The following is a 26,041-nucleotide window of genomic DNA, read 5'->3' as shown; positions in this document are numbered from 1 at the left end:
TCACCTGAGCAGTTAATAAAATCTATTGCCCCTTGATGGATTTTTTTCTGCAAGCTACAATTGATCTGTCGTCTTTGTGATTTGTGAGATGGCAGGGAAACACCAAACACCATCATGACTTGGGCCACACTGAAAAAAAAAAAGAAAGAAAAAGAAAAAAAAGAAAATCCACCGCCAAGTCTTTCCTGGCGTAGAAAGGGCTGGAACTGCTGGGGTCATTTTATTTGATTTATTGGAAATAAAGTGGATCTTATTAACATTTTAATAAAGAGAATCTTTTGCACTGGGCTGGAAGTGGCCGCCAGTACCCGGTGGAATTCCATTCTTTGGAAAAGTGGCATCAGCTGGCGTTGCCCAGCGTGATTTGTGGGGCTGGGCCCCAACAGTCCAAAAAAGCGAACGGGCCGCCTCCTCCGAGGGGCTCGCTCTGCGCGAGGTGCTCGCCCCGTCTCTGCCATGCAAAAACGAGAGAGCTTTATGAAGGAATCCGTCTTGTAAAGCCATTGGTCCTGGTCATCAGCCTCTACCCAATGCTTTCGTGATGCTGCCGCTGATCTATTTGGGAAGTTGGCTGGCTGGCGAGGCAGAGCCTCTCCTCAAAGCCTGGCTCCCACGGAAAATATGCTCAGTGCAGCCGCGTGCATGAATGAAAACGCCGCCAGGCGCTTCTAGTTGGGCAAAATGCAGCCGACAACTCCGCTCGTCCTGTGCGTTCTCCTGTCCCAGGTAGGGAAGAGAGGCTGCTGGGCGCACCCCGCGCCCCGTTTCTGCCTTCCGATTGCCTGGCGCGGGCTGGGCGAGGGGGTTTTCGGGGGGTCAGGGGACTCCGGGCGCGGCGGCGAAGACAGCTCGGGGCTCAGAAGGGAGGTCATACCCAGCCCCTGAGATCCTGGAGGGCGAGGGGGTGGGCCTGCTTTCCCACTCCGGGTTGTGTATGTATATGTTCGGGAGATGTGGAAAGAGCTCCGAGTCCTTCTTTTTTTTGCAAGCAGGGGCGACATTCTCGCCTACATCAAGTGTGGTAACTTTGATTCGCCTCCTCCGGAGGCTCACGCATCGGAGACTCAGCTGGAAGCGACTCCAAGGAGTCGTGGTTTCCCCCAACCCAGCGCCGATCGGGGAAGCGCAGCTCGGGTCGGGATTGCGGGCTGCCGGGCTGGAGAGGTCGGCCTGGCGTCGCCGACTTCCCGGGGCGCCCGGGCCCCCTCGCCCAGCCCGGCGGCGCGCTGGAAGGCGCCTCGGGCCAGCCGAACGCCGCAGCCCGGCTGCCGCTGTCGCTCAAAGGCGCCGGCCGCGCCCGCATCGGGGTCCCTTCCCTCCCTGACCTCGGGCCCGGAAGGGCCTGAGCGCGTCCCCTCGCCCAGGCCCCAGGCCCACTCCCCCCCGCCCCCGCCCCCGCCCCCGCGCCCCCTTTGTCTGGCCCACGGGAGCTCCGGCCCTGAGCCCTTAATGCCGCTTCTGCTGTGTTCCCGGGCGGGCGCAGAGCGCGGAGAAAAGTTCAAGCCTTGCCCACCAGGCTGCAGCTGCCTGTTAACCCTCAGGGCGCTGAGGCGAGAGGGAAGGGCCGGCGACCCGGGAGAGGGGGCGATGGAGACGTGGTCCTTAAGCAACCATCTCTGCATCTCGGAGATCTCAGGAAGTCTGTGGGCAGGAAAGCAGTACTCTCAGGAGGCCAGACTGGAGGTGCTGGCTGGCGGCCGGCTCAGCCCTGCTCGAGGGCCTGTGTTCTGAGAGCGCTGTTACCCAGTCCCCCCCGGCCTTCCTGGCAGCCTATGGGACTTGGCATGAGCTAGCAGGCTACAAGTGGGTGGCTGAGATCAAGGCAGGGCCAGGCAGAGAGGAGGGAAGGAGACAGGGAGTGCCTTGGGGTGCTGGAAATGGGTGTTGAGTTCCTGGCCAGGACTCCTGGATGCCAGGGGAAGAGGCACATGTGTGAGTGTGTGAGTGGGGTGAGAGGGAGGGTGAGGCAGCTCGAGTCCCAGGCAGGGGCTGGCTGGGAAGCAGAGATGCAGTGCCGCCTGCTAAGGGGAGACCACTGATGCGTCCACGTGGGGCTTAGACTTCGGAAATGGGTCAGTGTCCCAGGAAGCAGTAACCATGGTAATGACTCAGAGTTGGGTGTGAGGGTGGATGATGGTGCTTGGGGGCAGAGTAGGGTGCCTGGCTGCTGAGCCCCCTCCCAACTCCTGCCTTCTTTCTTCCCTGGATACACAGCCCCCATTCATCAGTGCCCAGTCATACTCTTCTTCTACTAGGGCTTTGGGCTGATTCTCTTGGGGTCCCTGTAGCTTTAAGTTCTGCCACAAATCCTATGCCTGTCTGTGAGCCAGTTTTCTAGACTTTGTGAACTCTATCCCGGAGGTAGTGTGTGTGTGTATGTGTATATATATCTATACATCTATATATAGATGTATAGATATATATATCCCAATTTAGCAGGGTGGTTCAGAGCATGCCTCTGATTCAGACAGATCCTCTCTGCCATATGCTAGTGGTACCACCTGGGCAACTCGCTTAACCTCTCTGAGCTTCCAGATTCTCTGTGGTGAAGTAATTTTATCACCTTCCTAGGACTGCTAGGCAGATTGGATTGCATTCAACAGCATGTCCTAGGTAATGCATTTAGCACAAGGCCTAGCACTCTGGGAGCTTGAGGTGTCTGGGAGCACTTACCACTGCCTTACCCAGGACTTTACAGTCCTTTTCTCCGTGGGCATGTTTTGACCTCAGTGTGGATTCCAGGGTTTGGCTGAAGTTTCGTCTTCCTTCGAGCAAATCAGACCACATGACAGCACCCAGCAATTCCCATGCACTAGGGGCTTACATAATGCCTTTTGCAAAGCAATTGGTGTGTCTCCTCCCCCAGGGCCTGACTGACACAGGTGGCTTCTGAAGGCTGTCAGCTCTCTCAGTTTCTTTAGGATGGGGGAGCAGAGGTTTTACGAAGAATTTAATTGCCCGCCCTAAGAGGCTTATTTCTCTCTTAGATTGTAATTCATAATCAGAGCAAATGTCCACATTAGGACAGCAATTGATATCCTGGTAGCAATAGCACCTTGCAGGGAAATCATTTTGGTGCAAATCAGTTAACCGGCAAGAGGTTCAAGTGCAGAGCTCTGTGTGCCGTAGCAAAAGGAGGGGAGAGTCTAGGAGCCTTTGAGTCAACAAGCGAAAACAAAACTTTCCTGAGGCAGAGAGAAAACAGAGGAAAGGGGAAAAACAATGTAATAAAGCCAATTAGTCACTCGGCCTTAGTGGTGTTCAGGCAAATATGTGTGTGTTTTTCTACCACAGTTGTAGTACTCTGGGTCTGGCTTTGGAAGCCATCAATCTCTGTAAGTTTATTGGCTAGGTTGCTGTTTTAGGCATTTTGGAAGGGGGAAGAGGAATTCTAAGCAACAATGGCTGGAAGCTGGCAAAGCTGAGGAGCAGTCACCTCTCTTCTCCCCTGGGGCATTTTGGGTAAGCCCTTACCAGAAGTGGCCTCTGGAATTTGGCTATGATAAATAATGAATGTGAAACAAATCAAGAGAGGACATGAGCTAGAAATTCCACTGTAAATATGATTCCCCCACCCCCAACCCAATTAGGGTATCACATCTAGGCAGGCAAAAGTTCTAACAATGAATGAGTAATCCCCCAAGAATGAGGATTTTAGGGAGTGGTTCAGGTTTGGAGAGCAGTCACTTGGGAGTGACTAAAGTTTCCACGGAATTCTGAGATGTTGATTTAAAATGGGGAGGTTTTTATTGGAGTCAGAATCTTGATTTTCAGGATTTTAAATGAGAATCAGTGTCTTCTAGTGCCCCTGCAACTTCATATATTGTATTTTAAGGGCAGTGTTTATTTGCAGAACCCTTTTGATGGGGAGGAAAGACTGTGAGAATTGCAGAGGGCATCTCTTGCTCTGAGATGGGTTCAACATGTGACAGCCTATAAGATTTCAAAAGCACTGGGGAAGCAGAGATATAAGTGGTGAAAGGAATTGCCAAGTGGTAGTGTTCATATGTCTGAACAACTTTTTTAGCAAGTCCCCAAAGAGATTGAATAAACTGTAAGGCTGAATATGTGATCTGGAATTTATGTAATACCACAGTCTATATTAAAAGCCCCAACAGTCATCTTAGCTAATATCTCCTGCTCTGCCTCCGTCCCTTCTTTTCTATCTTTAGCCCTTGGGCTTTCCATTAAATAAATCTATTTTTTTTCTAGAAATATCCTCTGTGTGTTACCGTGCCATTGCCCAACAAACCAATGTACCCAATAACTGCATTATCTAAAAGTACCAGCATTTGGATGTTTATGTTGAGTCTCAATCTGAAGTTCACTGTTGAGGTAAAAGTACAGCTGGGTTCTGGAGAATATCTTTCTTTCTTTACCTCCTTCCAAAAAGATAGTTGCTTGGGGAGTCCAGTTAATTTCTATCTGGTGGAAGCTAAGGAAAAGGCCAAACTATGGATTCAATTCGCATCTGAATGACAGTAGCCAACAGTATTACATATTTCTGTGTGTGTGTGTGTGTGTGTGTGTGTGTGTGTGTGTGTGTGTGTGTGTTTATGTGTGTGTGTTCATCTCTGTGTGTTTTGATCTTGTTTTAATACCTGTTGAAAATTTTCTCCAGAAGAGGGCTCCATCCACAGCATTACAAAATTCTAAATCTACAGCTCATATTTTAAAGAACTTCAGTGTAGAAGCTCCATCAAAACCAAACTATTCTCCTTATTTTCAGTTATTTTCTACAAGCTCCCCTAAAGAGAAGTCCTGTCATTTTGCACTGAGTATCTTTCCTCCTTTTTTTCCCTATTGTAGTTGCTTCTGTTCTATTTTATTCTTCAACTATGTATCCCCTCTGAGTATTAGAGCAGGGAACATTTCAAAGGTAGACAATGCAGTATGATATGTGAGGAAGTTCTGAAATTTCCTGGCATTTGACTTCGGTTGGGCCTGGTTTTACTCTTTAGGCAGCCAAACGGCAGGCACAGTTCTGCCTGTGAAAGGAGATAATCTTCCCCATTAGGTCACTACCCAGAAAAGCGAATCATTAGCCAGATGCACTCACCGTGCAACACCAGTTGAAAAGGAGAGGGAAATATCAGTCTGTCATCCAATTACAATAACCAGTTGGACAGAATCAATCGAGTGACCACTGGTTTTGGCATCGTTTCCACTTAGCTGTGGGCAAGGCACCCACACGCCTGGGAGAATCTGACCCTCCTGAAGGATGCTGCCAATACAATTCCCTGCAGCTTATCACCTCTGCAGCCGCCTGGGGACCCCAGGCCTGGCTCCCTCTATCTGAGCAGACTGTACAAATGATGACTGGCTGGACTGTAGGACCCCCTGCACCTTCACCAGATATGAAGTAGTGGCTTTATTCTGGAGTTAGGGTGGAAAGTGATTTCTTTCTCTACTGAGAGAAGCTTCTAAGGGTAGGCTAGGGAGGAGAAGAAATGACATTTCAAACTTGAAATGCCGTCTGAGCCAAGGCTCATGGAGATAATGGGTCGCCCTTTGGCATAGCAGGTTGAACCTCGAGAGATCTACTTGGTGGTGCTGAAGCCCATTCATCCCAATTCTGCAACTCTAGATTCCAGGGAGAAGTTGCAAAGTAGACGCCACAGGCCAAATGTAGCTCATGGATGTCTCTTGTTTGGCCCAAATGTTTTGAAAAGTAGGATATTGTACATTAAAAAACAAAACAAAACAAAACAAAACAGGTTTCTTGCATTTCTTAAAATGTCAGAAGGTTAGGCAGCCCTAGAGCCACATTCCTGCAAGGCCACTCTTCCCTGGAGCTGAGTCACTACTGCCCCCTTTAGGACATGCCTCTGTAGTTTGCCACAATCCCCTCCACTCCCTACTGTCCACCCAGCCCATTGTACTCATTTATTTTACCTACTTGCCCTTGTAGGCATTTCCATTGGGAACTTCTGGTTTTGCAAATTTTGAGCCTTGATCAAACTGATGTAGTCAGTTTTTCAGTGATAGGCTGTTTGGAAAGGAAGGGACTAGCCCCTTTTTGATTGCTCTGATTGAACCACATGGATGTGAACTTTGGAAGAACATGACCAAGGGGACTGCACCTCCTCCCTGAGAACATTATTACCATCAATGCCATTAGGTGACTAGGGCTACCCAGAGCAACACAACACCCAGGTCACTGTTTCATGTGGAATAGTTACACCCAGAGAAGTGACACACTGCAGTTTTCAGTCAGTCTGAGTGCTGGTACCAGGGTGTTGGTACACCTTAAACATTGTTCTACATCAGCAGCCAAGGGGCTCTGGGACCACTGGATAATATGTAGGCCCTAGTGCACTGTACGAAGTATTACAGCAAGGGCATCCCTGCCCTTGGAGTACAGTGACTCCCTGGGCATTGCCATTCCAACAGTGTTGCTCACGCACAGGATGCGTATCATCAGAACGTCACAACACCTTACTGTCCTTAGTCCTGCAGGGAACTCTGGGAGAACTGAGCTAACACTCCGAGCATTTATAACTTCAGGGTAATGTTAGCTTCGTAGCTTTGTTGTCTAGAGTGCTTTTATACACAGGACATTGTCACCTCTAGTGCCAACTGCAGTTTGTGTGATGTTTTTGTAACTGTTTTTAGCAGTTAACACCCACCACAGTCTACACGCAGTGCTAATGCTACAATTAATGTCCTCTGGCTCCATAAATACTAGACTAATCTGTCCACTCATCCCGTACCAGCAGGTAAGCCTCAGGTAACTATTGTTTTCAGTAGCTACAGACCCCAAAGATCAGCGTAAATATACCTACATACATATACAAAAAAAAAGTGATTGTTTTTCTTCTGTCAGTTGCCAGCAGAAGTCAAATTCCTGAAAATTAGCCTTAGCAATAGGCACGTTTTAACATGCCATGTCTCATTTCAAAGGCCCCAGTGAGTGTCACCCAATCTGCTACAGAAGCACAAAGCCCCTGTGTCTCCCAGCTGAGCGCAGGCTGGGCTGGGGTGGAGGGCAGCAGCTGCTCAGCTGAGAGCAGCCCTGCCACATGCCTGGGCAGGGCCAGGAAGTGAGCTCAGCCTCTGGAGGAGCCTGGGGACCCTGCAAGGAATGTGGCAGCCTCATTCCTGCCTTATGCGGCCTCTAGGCCAAAGTCTCTTTCCTCCAGGGTGGCAGGGAACTGCTTTTCCATGAGCTGCAGGAGATGGTGACTGCAAATGCCTGAAGCTCAAGCTATTGGGATAATCTCCCTGTCAAACAATGTGGGGTCTGCGGAGAGTTGCTGGACCCTGCCAGTAGAACCCATGGCTGACTCAGGCCACACAGGCCCCGCCTTCAACTGCTGTAAGCTGCGGGGCATCTGGGATCATCTAACTCAGGGGTTGCAAACTATGGCCCGTAGGCCAATTCCTGCCTGCAGCCTGTTTTTATAAATAGTTTTATTGGAACATAGCCATGCCCATTCATTTATATAATCGTCTATGGCTGTGCTTGTGCTATAACAACAGAGTTGACACCATATGGCCCACAAAGACTAAAATATTTACTATTTGGGCCTTTACAGAAAAATTTGCTGACTCCTGCTGTGGCTCAAAATTACAGCCAGAGAGACTGCAGAGAGCCTTGTCAAAGTGCAGAGAGACATTAGGGGTTTGTATTAGGAATTGTCCCTTCTATGCCCCAAGCACTCAAGCAACTTGACTTCAGGGAGATTCACCTGGGACCAAATGGATTCAATAAATACCTATTATATACATGTGGGACCTACTGTGTGCTCCAGGTACAGCTGCCAGTAAGGCTGATTCAGTCTCTCTTCTCTTGGGGCTCAGACCCCAAGAGATCCCCTGGCAGGGGAGATCAATGTCAATTAATAAATATTTCAAAACAGAGACAACTGCTAGATGGACGGAAACACAGTTGTGTGAGATCATGTCATTCTATATGGTTTGCTTGTCTGTGCCTTTTCTTTCTCCTCTACTAAAATATAGGCTCCGTTACAGCACGTGTTGTTGTCTGATTGAATCAGTTTTGTAGTCTCAGGGCCTAGAACAGAGCCTGGCATATAGTAGGCCCTCAGTAAACATGAATGAATGAATGAATGGATGAATGAATGAATATAAGAAAGGCATCAGATCCAGATGAAGGGTCTGGGAGGCTTCCCTGATAGCCTGCTGCTTGGGCCACAGTCTGGAGGAGCAGTGAGGCTTATGGACAAAGGAACACTAGGGTGTGGTGATGGGGGAAGCATTCCAGGCAGAAGGCCCGGCCTGGGGGAAGCCTGTGCAGGAGGAAACACCACACAACCCAGAGAGTGGTGTGAGGAACAGCTGGGGTTGCCAGAGCTGCTAGCACCTTGTCAGCCATCTCAAGGATTTTGGTGTTCGTCCTGGAGCAATGGGCAGTCATTGAAAGCAACATGGGGAGGGTATACTGTGACAAGGCCAGATTTCTATTTTGAAAAGGTAATTTGGCTGCAGTGTAGTTAGTGGATGGAGCTGGATATGAATGGAAGGGAGAAGCCAGTCTAGGCTTGAGATCATAGGAAGAGCAGGGACTCTTGTTGCTCTAGACTAGGGAGTGACAGTGCAGATGAGAGAAGTAGACACACCCTACTCAGAGCATCCTAGAGACATTTAGGGGAGAATTTGGCAGGGCTGGGTTTGAGATGGCAGGACAAGGGCTAGGGAGGTGTTAAAGATGCAAGCTTGAGTTCTGGCTCTTCCAGTTGGCAGAAAGCTGGAGCCAGTTGCCCAAACAAGGAACCATGTGTTTGACGTCATAAACAGGGCCTGAGGGCTCTTCCCATGGGGGTGTTAGCCAGGCTGCAGCATGCTCCTCACGCGAGGCGTCCAGGGCCCCAAGGTACGCTGATGTCCGCAGACCAATCCATGCTTGCATCTGGGATGGGCACCGTGGGGCCTGGCAGTGCCCTTGGCTAGAGTGACTGATGTGTAGCCTTTATAATTAACCAATCTCTGAGGATTTTCATGCAAAAGATATTTGAGAGAAACATTGCTAAGCCCTTTAATTGTTTCTTGAACATTCAATCAGCAGCACTAGAAATATTTCTTACATGAAGCAAATAATGATCTACTATTTTCAGCAATCACTTTGCGAATGCTAACAAAACTTCATTTCAGCATCCTAGATATAGCCTTGGTGATGTTTATGTTCCTAGGTATAGTAATCTTCTTCAGCTGGGTGCCAGGCAGTGGTATGCTGCTAAATGTTTAACAACTGCTTTCTCTCTAAAAAAAAAAAAAAAAAGCAGCACAGGTACGTTATCCTCAGAAGGTGAGGGATGTACAGTTGTCCACTTGCTAAGTATTTACTGAAGCATTTGGGGAGTTCATAGGTAAACAAGATGGACATGGACATGGAAACTGTTCTCGTGGTCTTGTGATCTACTGAGGGCAGCCAATAAGGAACAAGAAAGCAAATAGCTGAAATATACACATTTGGTAATTATTACGATAGGAAACAATAGGGGCTGAGATAGTATTGAAGGGGTGAGGCTGCTGTGCTCTCTCTCCTTTCCTTCCATCTTTCCTCCTACCCTCCCTCTGTTCCTCCCATATTTTCTTCTTTCTTCCCACAATTTTTGATATCTAGCAAGTGCCAAGCATTCTGCTAATTTGGGGATCCGGAGATGAGTACAACACGGTCCTGGTCCTCAATAGGAGAAGTGCTGGAGGTGAATCAGGGCCTCTGGTCTCCTGGGACCCAGAGGAGCTAGTGTCTTAGTTTATGAGGATCAGGGAGACTTCTGAGACTTTGAGAAGTGAATTTGAATTCTGACCCAGCCTTTTGCATGCTGTGTGACCTCTGATAAGTTACCTTTTTTCTCTCTTCTTCTGTTTCCTCCTGTGTCTAAAAAGGAGAGGCTACACCTCTCTACACCTGCCTAGCAGGTGAGTATTAAATAAGTGTATGCTTACGGCTTCATCACATGATTGCCAATGCTAGGAGCTTAAAGAATACTGGTTGCATTAACTTTTATACTCCATGCTGCAAAGTAGTTTATGGCTTGAAGGTACCATGGGGCCCTGGACTTGAGCATCTGACTAACTTAGAGGGGAAAAATACTTGTGTCCTTAAAATTGTACGGACATTAAAAAAATAAAGTTTGCTCCCCATAGAAGGATTTGCCAAATCTCATATTGGGAGCTCCCCAGTGATCATTCTCCTGGAGATTTTATGCTTCATAAAATTTTTTGATCTGGTGGGATGGTATCTTCTAGATGTATCTTCCCAGCAGCTGTTCCCAGGAGGCTTTATCAGGGCAGTATGTACGTGGGTATGCTTGCCAACACCATGAGCACTTATGATTATTATTATTATTTAAAATAAATCAAAATTACTGTAGTAAACTTATTGTATAATTTACTGCTAAGTGCCAGTTGAATATATTATCTCAAATTCTCACTGCAACCCTTAGGGACAACTATTCTTGTCTCCATTTTTATCTATGATGAAAAGAAGTTCAGAGTGGATGAGTCATCTGCCTAAGGCTACACAGCCACTAAGAACTGGGATCAGGGTTTGAACCCATGCATTTCTGATTTCTGGGCATGTGAGTTATCCTCCATATTTCCCTGGTATATAAAAAATTGCTCCCTTGTGCCCTCAAATGATGTAAGAATTCTCTTCCTTGACTATTTTGTTCTCTGGCTCTCTTGGAGTCAAAATAGCTGCCTGCGATGACCTCATTTTTGAACTCCTTGTCTCTAAAAGTAGGCGTGGGACCTGGACCTCCTCTCTGGGTTACTGGTTACAACCTTCAGAACTGGGTTAGCTCAGGGTTATTTTGTATACTTTATCGATGAGTCCTTGTGTTTGACCAGGGACTAACAAGCTACCCACACCACATGCTTCCCCCAGCGAGAACAGTCATCCCAGGGAGAACAGCCACGCAGAGGCCAGGACCCAGCCTGGGTGTGGCTCCTCTGCAGCTTCCAACGTGCAGGTAAATTCTCTGGCAGTTTCCTGCCTGCTGCTGAGCCCTGAAGCTGGACGGCATCCCTCCCTGGGAATGCCAAGGAACTCCATTGTCCAAGCCAGTGTCTCCTGAGTGCCACTGTCTACAATACTGTTTTCCCCAATCTATAGGAAAATGAGAAATACACAGCCTGTATCTATATCCAGACACTCAGATCTACAGTGGGTTGCAATTGGACTGAATCTAACCTGAAGTTTAGTTGTGTTTTACTAGATGAGGTTTCTTTTTTTCTTTTTAATTCAATTTAAGGATCTTTAGTCAGGGTAGCCACTAATTCAGTGAACATTGTTGAGTGCCTGTTATGTGCCTGGCACCATTTCATGTCCTGGAGACAGAGTAGGGAGCATTCACAGAGCCCCTGTGCTGGCAGATACACACACTCCCCCTTTGCCCCAGTCCTCACCACCCACACAGTGACCTTGCCTTTCTGCCTCTCTCAGGATGTACCTGTGCCCCAATCTATTCACTCCACATTTGATTAAGTCATTCATTTAACAAATATTTACCGACCAATGACCATATCTCAAGCAGGGTGCTTGACACTGGGTGAGAAGCAGTGATTAAGAAAGACAAGATTGCCTGCCCTCATGGAGTCTATGTTCTCATAAGGGAGAAAGAGAGTAAACAACAAAAATAAGTAAACATGATAATTTTGGAAAATGATAGTGCTCTGAAAAAAAGTTTTAAATGGGATAGGCAGTTGTTCTGAGCTTATCCACTACTCTCTTTGGGGATGGAATGTTCATTGTTCTGATGCAATGACCATTCTACTTTTTAGGGTTAAAATGTCTTATAATTTGTGAAATGAAGTTGGTTAATACATAGAGGGCATTTTTGTCCTTAGTGTTAAAGTGTTATTGGCAAACCTTTGCCATTCTCTATTTTTTGTTTTTCTTAAAATTTTGCTTTTGGGAATCCAAAACTATGGCAACCAATGACTTAAACCACAGGTAGGTAATCTTTTTCTGTAAAGGACTATCGAGTAAATATATGGTCTCTCTTGCAACTACTCAATGCTATCAATGTAGCATAAAAGTAACAACAGATAATATGTAAACAAATGGGCAGGGCTGTGTTCCAATAAAACTTTATTTACAAAAACAGGCAGAGCTGGATTTGGCCCTCAGGCTGTAGTTTGCTGATCCCTCATCTAAACCATTAGCCGCCTCACCAGTTGGTCAAATTGGAATAGGGCAGAGGCCAGGGATAGAGACCAGAACTTTTTCTTTGTTGTCTTGTCTTCATGAGAACTGTGGTACTTCTTTAGCACCACATATCACTGGGATTCTACGTTAACTTAGATCAAGGTAAAGATGCTGGTAGTCAACTATGGAATGTAATTCTTAGACCAGCTCTAAAAGATATAATAATTCAGCTTTTATATTAATTATCTGGACTACAATTCTTAAGGCTTACTCACCACCCAAAGGTATATTGGTGCTAAACCCTGTATCTTGGATTGAGTTCTCCCAAACGGTGATGGAGACAAAGGCTTGTACGCAGGGAGCTGATGTGAGAGATGATTCCAGTTCACAGACATGAGGACTGTAAAACAAGAAAGAAGGAAAGCCAATAAAAAGTGTATCTTTGAGCTGGTTATTGTCATGGGCAACGGAGGCTCACTGCTGCTGGGGGCCCTCGGAAGAACTGTGTAAAACTCGCTTCAGAATGGTCCCTCTGCAGGATAGGAGGCTGGAGTGTACATCTACCTATGCCCGCTTTCCATTGGTCAAGGGTGGCCTCTGGTGCCATTATTTCCTCTGTGATTCCCTGCTGAGCCTTTGTGACCCTGGGGGCAACCATGGTTTTAGAAAAGTTCTGAGCAGAAAAATGAAGAGGCATGACAGGTGCTTGGATGGGCAGTACACGCCCTGAGTAGAACATGAGTATATAAGGGATTCCAATTGCCACCATTATGTGTTACTGGAAACTTCCTCAGTAGAGTTAATGATAAAGGAAACAGTTGTGGTGGTTGTTTTTATAAACCCTCCAAATTCAGTTTAGCACCCACCTGCAAATATGCTCTTTCCCACTAGATGGTACCAGTATGCCAAAGCCCTGGAATGCTACCTTAGGCCCTCATTTTTGAGGAATACTTTCCCACTACTTTTGAACAATTTAGGAATAAACGAGTTGAGATTGGAGGAACAGACTATGGGTGTTTTGGGAACAAAAGATGGAAGAAAAGTGGAGGTTGTCTAAATAATTACCCTCATTCATTCGTTCACCAACACATCTTACTGACAACCTTCTAAGTGCTCACTCTCTTCTTGGCACTGGGAATACAGAAGTGAACAGTGTACACAAAGCCCCTGCCACAGTGAGCTTCCATACCGGTTGCGGGAGAGACAATAAAAAATGAATGGGGGGGCTTCCCTGGTGGCGCAGTGGTTGAGAATCTGCCTGCCAATGCAGGGGACACGGGTTCGAGCCCTGGTCTGGGAAGATCCCACATGCCACGGAGCAACTAGGCCCGTGAGCCACAATTACTGAGCCTGCGCGTCTGGAGCCTGTGCTCCGCAACAAGAGAGGCCGCGATAGTGAGAGGCCCGTGCTCCGCGATGAAGAGTGGCCCCCGCTTGCCGCAACTGGAGAAAGCCCTCGCACAGAAACGAAGACCCAACACAGCCAAAAAATAAAATAAATAAATAAATAAACCCCCAAAAAAAGTTTAAAAAAAAAAAATGAATGGGTAGATACACGATGTCTATCAGGTGGTGCTGTGTGCTCTGGAGAATGACAAAGCAGGCAAAGGGATGGATGGGGGCAGGGAAGAGCGCAGCCCTTCTCATATCTTCCTGTCCTGTCTGCTGGTAGGGTGAGAGATTATTTCCATCTATTTCCTAAACCCAGTTCTGCCACTCACCAACCTCTTATGAGTATGTTTATGTGGTTTATTTTCAAAATGAGACTGTGAACTTGTAGAGGGCAGAAGCAGTGCTTTGCAAACGGGCGTTGACCAGCTGGAACCTACTTCAGCCTAACGCCCAACTCCACCAACTACTTGTTGGCTGATTTCATTTATCTGGAATCGTTGTGAATTATTGTTGTTGACACATAATAGAGTCACATTTTACTCAAGGGTTAGATTATAAAGTCAAGGTTTCAGGCAAACATAGAGTCATCATTAACCTTGAGATCTCTAAGTTGCCCATTAAATTGCAGTGTGTTTGGTTCTGTGTACGCAACCTTGTACTGTAATCAATATATAACAATGTATAATGCATGCAGTGATGTACAGTGCATAATAAGGAATATATGCAAGATATAATTTTATAGCATTTAATTGCAGTATTTAAATTGTTCTTTTTCCTTCTCTTTTTGGTGGAAGAGCTAGATTTCCATTAGTTAAATGTGCATATGATAAGACTTTGTGTTCATTTAAACTGGTTTCCTAATCATGTAATCCCCACCAGGCTGTGCATAGGGGAGGGCAAGAGCTATGTTCTTTGTGCTCTATTCATCTTTGGGTTCCCACCACCAGTCGCATGCTTTGGGGCAGAGGAACAGCAGACTAGTAATATTAGTAGTAGTGGCCGTAATGGAGGCTGACATCTTAGTAGTGCTTACTATGAGCTGGGCCCTGTGTGAGTACTTTAGTTGTATTAATTAGTATATTCAAGCCTCCTAATGACTCTGTGGTATATCTAGTATGATTTTAATTCCATTTTACAGATGGAGGAATTCCAGGAGAACTTGATAAAGGTCACAGAGTTTTTTAGCTCTGGGGCTGAGATTCAAACTTGGGCAGTCCCAGACACAAAAGGCCACATGTTGTATGACTCCATGAAATGGAAAGAACTGCCCAGAATAGGCAGATCCATATAGACTAGAAGTAGATTAGTGGTTGCCTAGGGCTGGCTGGGGGAAGTAGGGAGTGGGGAGCGACTGTTAATGGGTATGGGGTTTCTTTTGGGGGTGATGGAAATGTTCTGGAACTAGATAGTGGTGATGGTTGCACAACTCTGTGAGTGTACTAAAGACCGCAGAATTGCATATTTTAACAGGGTAAACTTTATAGTATGTGTATTATGTCTCAATAAAGCTGTCGTTAAGTGGGAAAACAAGCCGACCTCGGGCAGTCCAACCTCTGGGTTCCTGCAAGTGCCACCCCTGAGCACACACAACCTATCCTACAGGCACTCACCACTTGCTAATGGCATCCTGCTTGTTTTACTTATGCTAACTTGACTATTCCTTAAAAGAGCCCTATTGTCTGCCCCATTTCAGAGATCAGAAAACTGAGGCAGAAGGATACCGAGAAACTTGGGGCTGGCAAGCGACCCAGGGAGTTCTGGGCCCAAATCATCCTTTGACTGCTACACTGGTTTTCACACATTTTACTAATTGAAAGCAATAGTGATTCAGGGTTGCAGGTAGCTTTAGCCCATTAGAAATAAAGCAATGGTTCCTTGCTTTTGTTTTGCTGATTTCCAAAGTGGATTAAGATCCATCTTTGTCTCATTGGTTAGTATGCCCATCTGGCTCACTTGTCTCTGGTGTAGGGTCCTGACAGTAAGACCCAGAAACTATAGGAGAAGGAGGTGTGTTAGAGTGGCTGACTTCAAAAAGTAATAAGCATATGTGGCTCAGGAAGAGAGAGGGAGAGAAGAGAGGGAGGGGAAAAGAGGGAAAAGCAGGAGAGAGGGAGAGGGAGAGAGGTAGGGAGAGGAGAGAAAGTGGGAGAAGGAGTGAAAGAGGGTGAGGGAAAGAACTGAATTGACATGCTGTCGTTGTACTCCAGTTGATACCCAATTGCTGAAAGGATTTACCCAAATTAACAAGAATGTTTGGCACCCCTTGGCTGGTTCAGTTAAAGATTTCCAACGCTGGTAAAGAGAAGGCAATCTAAGGTCTAAGGCACTCATCATAGTCTGAATCAACGACCTGCTCCCCATCCCAAGCACACTCCCCCATCAGCACCTGCCACCTATCCAAGACCTTCTTTGATTCCCAGGCTCCCTAAACATGTATGTTACTCCTCTCTGCCCTTAACCTTGGGTTGCTGATTTGTATTTCTCTTTCACGTTTAATATTCAGAGTGACAAAGCCCTTAGTCATGCGCAGTGCAACAGGGAAGGGCAGCAGGGCTCGCCCCCTGACCAGCCCAGGATGCCTGTTTGTGGTCCTGGGAAGCGAGGATTTATAAAGGCACAGCTAAGAGACTGTAAATACCTTCCTGAGTCTCCAGTCTAGAGGAAAAGCCACAGTTTGGACTGGAACAGGAGCTGGGGATTGAAAGGCCTCTGGCTGAGACCTGGTCACCCACACGGCCGGCTCCCAGGTGACAGGGATTCTGCTGGGCTCCCTGTGATTCTTAAAGCCTTCCCCGGTGACAGCAGGGGATCATACAAAGCCACATGAGTGTCTGATTCAGCCCTCCCTCATCATTTCTCCAGTGCACTGTTTTGCAAAGTGTATTGTGAAGACATACTGGTTCCGTGGGTGGTTAATAAGGGTTCTGGAAAACATAGGTTTGCATGTGCTAATATTTTGGGAAACTCTGAAGTTGCACAGAGAAGTGAACCAGGTTGTGTTTTGTTTTTCATGACTGAACATCCTTGAGACTTTAACGTGCATTTGAGTTTCAAAAAGATGCTCCCCAAGGCTGCATTACCAGTGCTCTCCCCAAACTCCCAGGGGTAAGGGTATTCTTACATAGAGGACATCATGAGATAGGGATTCACAGGACTTGGGTGGGAAAACAAGCTGTGTGGACTCTGGGGTCTCAGAACTTGGGGCTTGACCTATAGGACCAGCAGTGTCAGCAACACCTGGGAGCTTTCAGAAATGCAAATTCTCTACCCAGGACCTACTGAGTCAGAGCTTCTGGGGGTGGACCTAGCAATCTGTGTCTTCACATGCCTGCCCTCCGGGGGATTTCGATGCTCTCTGAGGTTTGCGAAGCTGCTGGTCCAGTGGGCTAGTGGGGAGAGAACTACCTGGTGTTCTTCTGGGTGAAGGAGGGAGACACAAAGCCAGGCTAGGAACGTGGCTCCCCCACAGAAAGCAGAGATTACAAAATGAAGATCACCAAGACACAGGAGTCGGAGCTAAAAGTTCTGCTTGGTCCCATTATGGCCATGGGTGTTTACTTCTGTGAGGCCCTGAGCTGTGTTTGCAGGATGCCTTTAGGTGAAAATTTCTGTCCACACAGGCAGACCAGAAGACTAGGGTGAGGACAGAGAGACAGTCTGTGTAGGGGAGGCAAAACCATACCTCTACCCATGTTAGGTTTTTAGCTGGGGCTCTTTAAGAAAAAGACAGATTAACAAGAGAAAAACCAACAATTTGTTAACACATATAACTCATGTATACATGAGAGATACCCAGGGGAAAATGAGTAACTCTCAGAGGTGGCTTAGAACTCCGGTTTAAATACTCTCTTAAACTAAAGAGAAAGAACAGTATGTGGGAGGCCAGTTATGGGGAGGTAACCAGGAAAAGCAGGGTAAACAAGAGTAAGATAGGTTATGCAGATTTAAGTCTGCCTTCTCCATTGATAAGGATCCAAAGATGTCTCCGGTGATTAACTTTTGTCCTTCCAGGTAGAGAGGGGAAGAAGGACTCCTTTGTAAAGTTTTGTCCTGCTTTAAGGCAAATAGCCGGACGGCAGTAAGCTTTTCTTGTAGCCACTTCTTCTCAATTGCCTTTAGCTCAAAATAATCCTTATGCCAAACTGGTATATTTTGGGGTCGTATATTCTGCTACCCTTCATTTGATTTGGCAGACACCTCCTTTGATTTTATATGTATGTGTGTAATGTGTGTATGTGTATATATATGTATACATATATGTGTCTATATATCTACACACATACATATATAACACAATACATAATATATATACACATGTATATACAGATGTATATACATACATAGCACATATACACAGAATGTATATATGCATATACAACATACATAAGTATACATATACACAGGTACACACATGTACATGATGTGTATATATATCCACATAAATACATATAAATTTAAATATATTACATAAATATATATATTACACCTATTAAGCACTAGTCACTATTGGTACCTACTAAATTCTAGGCCCTCTAAGGTGAACCAGACAGACACAGATGCTGCAGATGCTAATCTTGAGGAGATTCGAGACATGAGGGAAGAATAATAAAAAGACAATGACACTTCTGGGTCTATGAGAAGAGCTCAAGGCCAGCTAGGTCTACAGCCATTGGGTTTTGAAACCCACCCAGAATAATTCTTTGTGTGCCCTTGTGAATCTTTGCTGACCCTTCTGATACCTGCCCATGATTCTTACTTGAGAAGTTCAGTCTACACCAGTGGTTCTCGGCCAGGGGCAGTTGTGCCCACCAAAGATCACGTGGTGATGTCGGGAGACATGTTTGGTTGTTGCAACTGGTGGAGGGGATACTATTGGCATCTAGTGGATAGAAGGCAGGGATGTTGTTCAGTATTCTACAGTGCACAGGACAGCCTTCTACCATAAAGAATTACCCTGACACAACTGTCAATAGCGTGAGGTGAGAAGACCTGGTTTAAATGCAGAGCTTTATACCCCCCCAGCACACACAGGGAATTTTTATCTCTACCCCATCTCATTATTACTAGAAAGTCAGAATCGAAACTTGGGTCTGTGAAAAAATAACTGGAAGCAAGCCCCAAACGTGTATAGTTTTTCAAAAGGTAAAACCATGACTTTCAGGTAAATATGACCGTTAATTCATTAGATTATGAGGAAACCAGTAAGATCTGATGGTAGTTTCAAAGGGTATTTAATAAGCTAGGGTATTTATGAGCAATTTAACAAAGAAATATTAGGAAGAGATTGTTCAGTTAGAAAAAGAACTAGTTAATGTGCAATATGCCTAAATTGTTGGGATTATCTGTTATGTTAGACAGAAATTATTTGCATCTCCACTTGGACAAAATCGACAAGTAACTGGCGACTTCTCTAAGTCTAGAGGCCTCAATCAAGAGCAAGCAGTGAGATGAGCTAAGAACGTGCTCCTAGACATCTTCCCATGGCCTTTGTCCCTGAATGATGTTCAAAGGATTGCCATCAATCATTTTGGTCTAGTTTACAAGCTTTGGATAATTTTTTCTTATGCCTCAAGCACATGACATTTAATTTACTAGTAAAGAAATGGTCTGTGAAACGTGGGGCAAAGAAATGGAGGTTGGTTGAGGGCTAGAAAGTGCTGGGAGGAAAGGTTATAGAAGGTCAAAGTGACAGTATTGCATAGATGCCATCCATTACCTGCCTGTGATGAAGTGTGCTCTGTGCTAGATGCTTTCTTTCAACCCTCTTAGGTAGGTCTTACTATCGTCCCCATCTACAGATGAGGAAAGCGAGTCAGAGGGAGAGTCAGGAGTGTCAGTAGTGGACTTGGACAGAGTAAGAAGAAAATGGTATGTGATCAAGACCATAGCGGGAGAAATAGGATTTAGCCAGAGAAGGAAGGGAGGGTGTTATGAGCTGGAGGGAAGCCTAGTCCCAATTTGAGGTAGAAATACTCATAGCATGTTCAGAGGGCAGTGAGGAGGCCATTCTGGGTGACAGTGAATATGTGAAATTAGATCAGTGCTACATGAATGACAGCTATTAGTAGTACCAGTGTTATTTTAGCCAAAGAATCCTACTATCATTATAAGGCAGTGCCTGGCAGTACACTATGTGCGTTAAGAGCTCAGGCCTTGGGGGGAAGGTGGAATTACAGTTTGAATCCCAGCTCTGTCACTGCAGGGCTGTGTGGCCATGGACAAGTTGCTTAACCTCTCTGTGCCTCACTTGCCAGATCTATGAAATGAGGGCAGTGATATCTACCTGATATGACTGGGATGGGAATTCAAGACAAACATGTAAAATCTTGGTCTAACAAGCAATGAGACTTTGGAAAATGGAAGTTGGTTCTTTGAGGAGGTGAATGGATAGGATTTAGCATGGTTTTTAGTCATTTGCCTGTAAGTGTCACAGTCTCAGTCTGAGTTCCCTCAAAAACAGATTCTGGGGCTTCCCTGCTGGTGCAGTGGTTGAGAATCTGCCTGCCAATGCAGGGGACACGGGTTCGAGCCCTGGTCCGGGAAGGTCCCACATGCCGCGGAGCAGCTAAGCCCGTGCACCACAACTACTGAGCCTGCGCTCTAGAGCCTGTGAGCACAACTACTGAGCCCACGTGCCGCAACTACTGAAGCCTGAGCACCTAGAGCCCGTGCTCCGCAACGAGGGAAGCCTTGGCAATGAGAAGCCCGCGCACCGCAACGAAGAGTAGCCCCCACTCACTGCAACTAGAGAAAGCCCGCACACAGCAACAAAGACCCAACGCAGCCAAAAATAAGTAAATTAAAAAAAAAAAAAAGCAGATTCTGAGAGGAGAATGTGAGTGCAGTTAATTTCATTTGGAAGGTGAGCCAGGGAAAACTCTAGCGGGGTGGGGAAACAAAGCAAGGAAGGGAGGGCTGCCACATAAAGGGTCTTTGATTCAGCCAGTTGCTACTGCAGGTACCTGGGGACCTTTGGGAGCCAGTGTGGAATACCTCAGAGTTATCACACCTGAGGGGCATGGGAGCTTCAGTCTTTATGCCACAGATTTGGGTGGGCATTGTTTTGGAACTGCCCCAGGTGCCGTTGATTTTGAGCACTATCAGACTGCTGAGTATGAAGTCTGGTCCCGGAGGAAGCCCTTGGTAAAGAGGTGTAGATTCTTGCAGTGGAAGTTGGGTCCACTAACGAAAGGCCAGAAGGGGATGTGGGCTTGGCAGTGGGAAGCCATCAGCGTCTGCAGTAGTCAGTATCACAAGGCCTAAAAACAGTAAAGCCCTTTGGGCCAGTAATCCACATCTGAGAAGTTAAAGAAACAGAGCGAAATACAGAAAAAGATGTACAGAAATACTTCTCTGCATTATTTGTGATAGCACAAATTGGAAATAATAACAATAGCCAACATTTATTGAGTGTTTGCCGTGTGCCTGGCTCTCCTAAGTGCTTGACAAATAAGCTAAATTTCTAGCAGATGGAAACTCGTTAAATGACTCAATGGAATATTACATAGGCATTAAAGAGGAAGGTTATGAAGACAATGATGACATGAAAAAATCATATAAGCGAGAAATGAATACTGAATAGGAGAATATGTGTGGAGTAGGATTCTTACTAAGCAAAAAAAGTTTCTATGTATGAAAAAAGGGGGATGGAGTCTGAAAGGATATTTTTCAAAATGCTAACTGCAGTTTTGTTCATGTGATGGGTTCCTGAGTGATTTTTTTCCCCTCTACAAATCTCCGTTGATATGTATATATTACATTTATAATGAAAAATATAATAAACTTGAAAAGTGAAAGAAGAAAAAATTGAAGAAAAATAAGTAGTGGAGATTCAGTGGTGGTTTTGAAGAAGGGAATAACATAATGGAAAATAATATTTCAGAAAAATTAATCTGGGGGCGGTGTGAAAGACGGACTGGGTCCAGAAAAACCGAAGGCAAGAAATCCAGCTTGTGAGCTAATAAAGGTCAAAAGAAGTGTGGAAAAGAAAGGACTGGTTTTAGAGGCTTGGTGGTGAATGGGCTGACGGGGAAGAAAGAAAAAAAAAAATGCCAGAAATGATCTCAAGAGTTTAAGGTTGATTGAGTGAGAGAAAATTAGCAATGAGACAATAAATATGTGTTGAGCACCTCTGTGAGCCAGGTTTCCTTGCATCTGCTGTCTCAGTTAAACCTAACAACAATCCTATAAGCTATGTTTTTAATATTTCTGTTTTATTGGTGAGGTAATAGAAGATCAGAGAAGTAAAATGACTTGTCCAAGTTTACGGTGAATCTGAGCTCAGATAATTGTTAAATGAACTGGATAGATGGACGGATGGATGGATGGGTGGATGGGTAGATGGATGGATGGATGGATGATGGATGAATGGATTGGTAACCATGTAAGGGGGAAGAAATATAGGGTATTATAGTGTCAAAGCAGGAAAGAGGGAATTTCAAGGAGGAACTTGCAGATACCTTAGAAGATAAAGAAAGAAGGGCTGGGGAAATTGCTAGATTCTGCAGGAAGAAGGAGTGGCCACTGGTTCTCTGCTTTGAAAAGGCCACTGTAGTCAAGTAACGGGAAGTCGGCTTAGCTGCATGGGGGACCAGGACGTTGTGGGGGACCCTATGAAATTACTGGTCAGACCACGTACAAGCTTAAAAACAGGCACACGTCTAAGGAGTAGATGCAACATTAGAAAGGAGGAGGGACGTAAGAGAGCAAAGGGAAGGAGAGGGGAAGTGAAGGAGAAAAGGAAAAAGGAAAAGCAATTACTGGTTAAGAATGAGGGCACCAGACCGCCTGGGCTTGACTCTCAGCTCCCACTGCCCTGTGACCTTGAGCAAGTCCCATACATAACTCTCTTTGTCCCAGCTTCCTTATCTGTCAAATGGGGAGAATAGTGATAACTCCATCCCATGGGCTTCTTAGGAGGACGAACTGAATCACGTAACATGCTTAGCACAGTGCCTGGTACAATATAAATCCAAACTGGGCAGGGATCTCGGTGTCTTTTTTTTTTTCTTCCCAGCCATGCTGTGTGGCATGTGGGATCTTAGTTACCGGACCAGGGATTGAACCCGTGCCCCCTGCAGTGGAAGCGCAGAGTCTTAACCACTGGACCGCCAGGGAAGTCCAGGGATCTTGGTGTCTTAATCATCACAATAAATGCCATTTCTTGGGAAACAGTCCCAAGCTATAGATCAAGAAACTGAGGCTCAGTCACTGAATGTGCCCCAAGAACGTACGTCTGGAAACCCAACATCACACTGTTGGGGACACAAGTGGTCAGCTCTCCCATCCTTCAGAAGAAAATAGATTTTGCATAACACCCTATGCGTAGTTTTATTAGATGGAAATTAACCTTACGCAGTTTGCAAGAAATGAGACGTATTAGGTTTCTTTTTTTTTTTTTTTCTTTTTGACCAAAGAGTTAATAAACAGAGGCTGCTCATTAAAGCAAAGTTGGAAGGAGTTTTGAAGGCACTGGAGAATAGCTGAGGGAGCAAAGTAATGAAGCACTAGGAAGATTCGGAGGGGGCGGATGAAGACCCGTCAGACCCCAGCAAGCATCATGAACTCAGCGCCCTTTCTCCATTCCGGAAAGTTTTATGCTGTTATAATTGATGCTTGGATAGGTCTGTGCACTGCAGACTCGGCATGAGAAATCCTAAAAGCCTTATTAACCCAGCCACTTAGACTTTCTGAGTGTAACCCCTACCCTGGCTATTTTGGTTCAGGATTAACTGAGACCCCAAATGTTCTGCTGTTGGGATGAAGAGGTTCAATTTAACACCGTTCTCTGGGCAGTCTCCTTCTAAATCCCCCTGCCTCTCTAGCGCTGGCTGCCGGCAAGCTGCATCGTGCTCTGCCTGCTCACTCCTGCCCTTTGAGATCATGGAACCTGCCAAGGAAGCATTCTCCCCGAGGCTGAGCCACCAGAGAAATTGCACACCCAAGATTGATTTTGCACAGTGTAAAAATCAATCTGCACACTGCGTAGTAGAGTCTGCAAGAGAACCAGTTCAGGCTGGTTGGAGCCCCAGTGGGGCAGGGCAGCAAGCAGTTTAAGTCGAAAAGTTAAAAAAGTAAACAGAAAAAACAGGTGAAATTGAGGGGTGTGTTTTGCCAGGCTGGAATGGGCTTTTCTCTTTCTGTGTTAAGGAGCCTTATCTGGTGCCGCTGGTCTCTACCTGGTGCATGGTTTTTGTGGGGAGGGGGGAGTTGGAGAGAGACCCCCCATTAGACACATTCCCCTGCTGGCAGGTGGGGCCCCAGGGAGATACTGTTAGCTTGACACTGTCTCTCCAAGGACAGAACTTTAATTTGCTTCGGTGGTAAGGCTAAGAACAACCATCATCATTTGTGCTCGAATAATTAATTATTATTTAATTAAATGACACCATAATAATTACTTAAGTTAAAAAATAACATTTATGGAGCATCATCTATGTGTCAGGCACTCAGCTAAGTATTTATTACATACAGGGTGTCTGATTCAAGTCTCTGAATGTGGGAGTTACTGTGATCCCTCTCATTTTGTAGCTAAGGACGTCACCTTTTGCTGGGCTTGCTCACACACAACCTCTTCCTTGATCTCCACTCAACCCTCAGGAGGCTGCAGATGATGTTTTTCAGTTAAGGAACCTGAGCCTCAGGGACCTGTCTTCTTCAGCAAATAATTGGCAGAATCAGGATTTGAATCTGGATCTCCTGACTCTTTATTGTTGCAACTGTATTGGGAGAGAGAGGTGGTGTGTATTCATTAAATTCCTTCTGTTAAGACTGGAGAAAAGAGTTTATTGTGCTTTGTTTCGATCCTCAGTCAGGAGGGTGTTGCTTTCCCACTTTACAGATGAGAAGGCTGAGGCTCAGAGAGGGGAAGCCATTGGAAGAAAACCACTCAGGTAGTTGTAGGGAGTAGATCTGGGCCTTATAGCTTCCCATTCTGCCCTGCGGGTTTTCCCTGTTATCCCCACCTCTCCACGGCAGTGCCTTCGATAGCAGAAACAACACCATGTGATTTCCCAGCAGGTTCAGTGAGAGTGTGATTCTTGACTTGGACCTTAGGATTTAGGATGGATCATGGGTATTGACAATTGAATAGGCTGCTAGAAATGTGATCCTGGCCTGGAAGGAAGATCAGACATGACTGAGACTTTAGGAAGGACCAGATCTGTCCAATCAGAAGGAATTTGGGGCCTTTCATCTTCTTGGAGGCTATAAGTTCCAATTTGCACTTTGAAAGCCACAACTTGCTGGGCCAACCTATTGTTGCTGCCCTCTTCTTGCCAGTCACAGTCATCAAAGCAAAGTTCTCCGAACATGCTAATGTCACAGCACTTTCTGGGGAGACCATTGTACTGAGCAAGGCTCGGGTTCTGGGGAGGAGGGATTACATTGTAGAGTTGGCTCTCCATTTCCCTGGAGTCTTGTGCTTTGGAAAAGCATTATTTGTTTTTCATTCCTGACAGTCACTGGTGACACCTCCAGGCTCTGAAAGGTTACAGGAAAATAAAAGGCTTCTGGCAGTTTCCAGCAGGTTCTCTTTCTCACCTGGGCTAGGATTGTGCATGTGCTTTTCATTCGTGACAAGATGAGGAGAGCTTGGTTAAATAAGGATCCGCTGCTCTTTATTCATCCACTTTTCTGATTATATGGCATCAGAAAACCATTCATCTGGTTTGAAGATAGACAGGTGGTTGCCGTCACTACACTGCGGGCTTTTGAAGCTTGCTCTGTGATGTGATTACAGCACATACTTAGCTTGTGCTCCAGGGGGTAAGGTTGACCTTTGATCCTACTCCTCATTTAAAAATCACAGATCTTGGGAAATGAACCAATCTAGGAAGATGCTGGATGCTGCATTTGCTGCTGAGGTTGGCTGTCAAACCAATTTAACTGGCCTGCTTTACCTAGAATTCTGGTTTTTCTGATTAAAACAGATGACCTTTAAAGCCTTTTTTTCCTCTGACAATCTCTAGAGGACATCTGGTCTTTTGTGAGTTTCAGTGGGAACCCAGAATCATGCCGCTACTGTAGGTTCCAAATGAGGAAGATGCACAAAGCATCGATTGGAAGAAATTCAAGACCATTATCCAAACAGAGTGCATGTTATTTACCTTTCTCTCTCATTCATTCATTCGGTCAACATTTATAGAGAACCTATCATGTGCCAGTTCTGTGACAGGAGCAGCAATAAGGAGGTAACAGAATCGTAGTCCCTGACCGCGGGATCTTATGATTCAGAAGCTGAAACAGAACAGTCAGCATTGTCAAGACAGGATGAAAGGGACTGGGAATTCATCTGCTTGGAAAACTGTTTGGTTTTGGCTTTGATAGATACCACCAGACAGTTTTCCAGCGTGGTTGTAAAGAAGGCGGGAGGGGGGCTTCTGAGAACCTGATCGTGTTTTATTTTTTGACCCCAGTTGCATGGCACCTTGTGGAAAATACTGAGCTATATACTGAGGCTTTGCACACTTCCTGTAGTGCCACAGTAGAATTTAAATTAAAAAATAAAGAAATAAAGTATTGTCAGCTTCA

At 45.7% G+C, this 26,041-nt stretch overlaps 1 long non-coding RNA gene across 1 annotated transcript; it reads left to right on the top strand.

Annotated features, from left to right (window-relative positions):
* Positions 1–147: 147 nt before the first annotated feature.
* On the top strand, positions 148–25,841 carry LOC309621443. The gene is made up of 3 exons (XR_014240023.1): positions 148–726; positions 10,413–10,547; positions 24,041–25,841. It is a non-coding gene; the product is annotated as an uncharacterized lncRNA (long non-coding RNA).
* Positions 25,842–26,041: the final 200 nt, after the last annotated feature.

Source organism: Balaenoptera borealis, assembly GCF_965194805.1.
Source record: "Balaenoptera borealis genome assembly, contig: HAP1_SCAFFOLD_440, whole genome shotgun sequence".
In the NCBI taxonomy this organism is placed as follows: Eukaryota; Metazoa; Chordata; class Mammalia; order Artiodactyla; family Balaenopteridae; genus Balaenoptera; species Balaenoptera borealis.
This window is presented reverse-complemented; position numbering and strand designations above follow the sequence as displayed.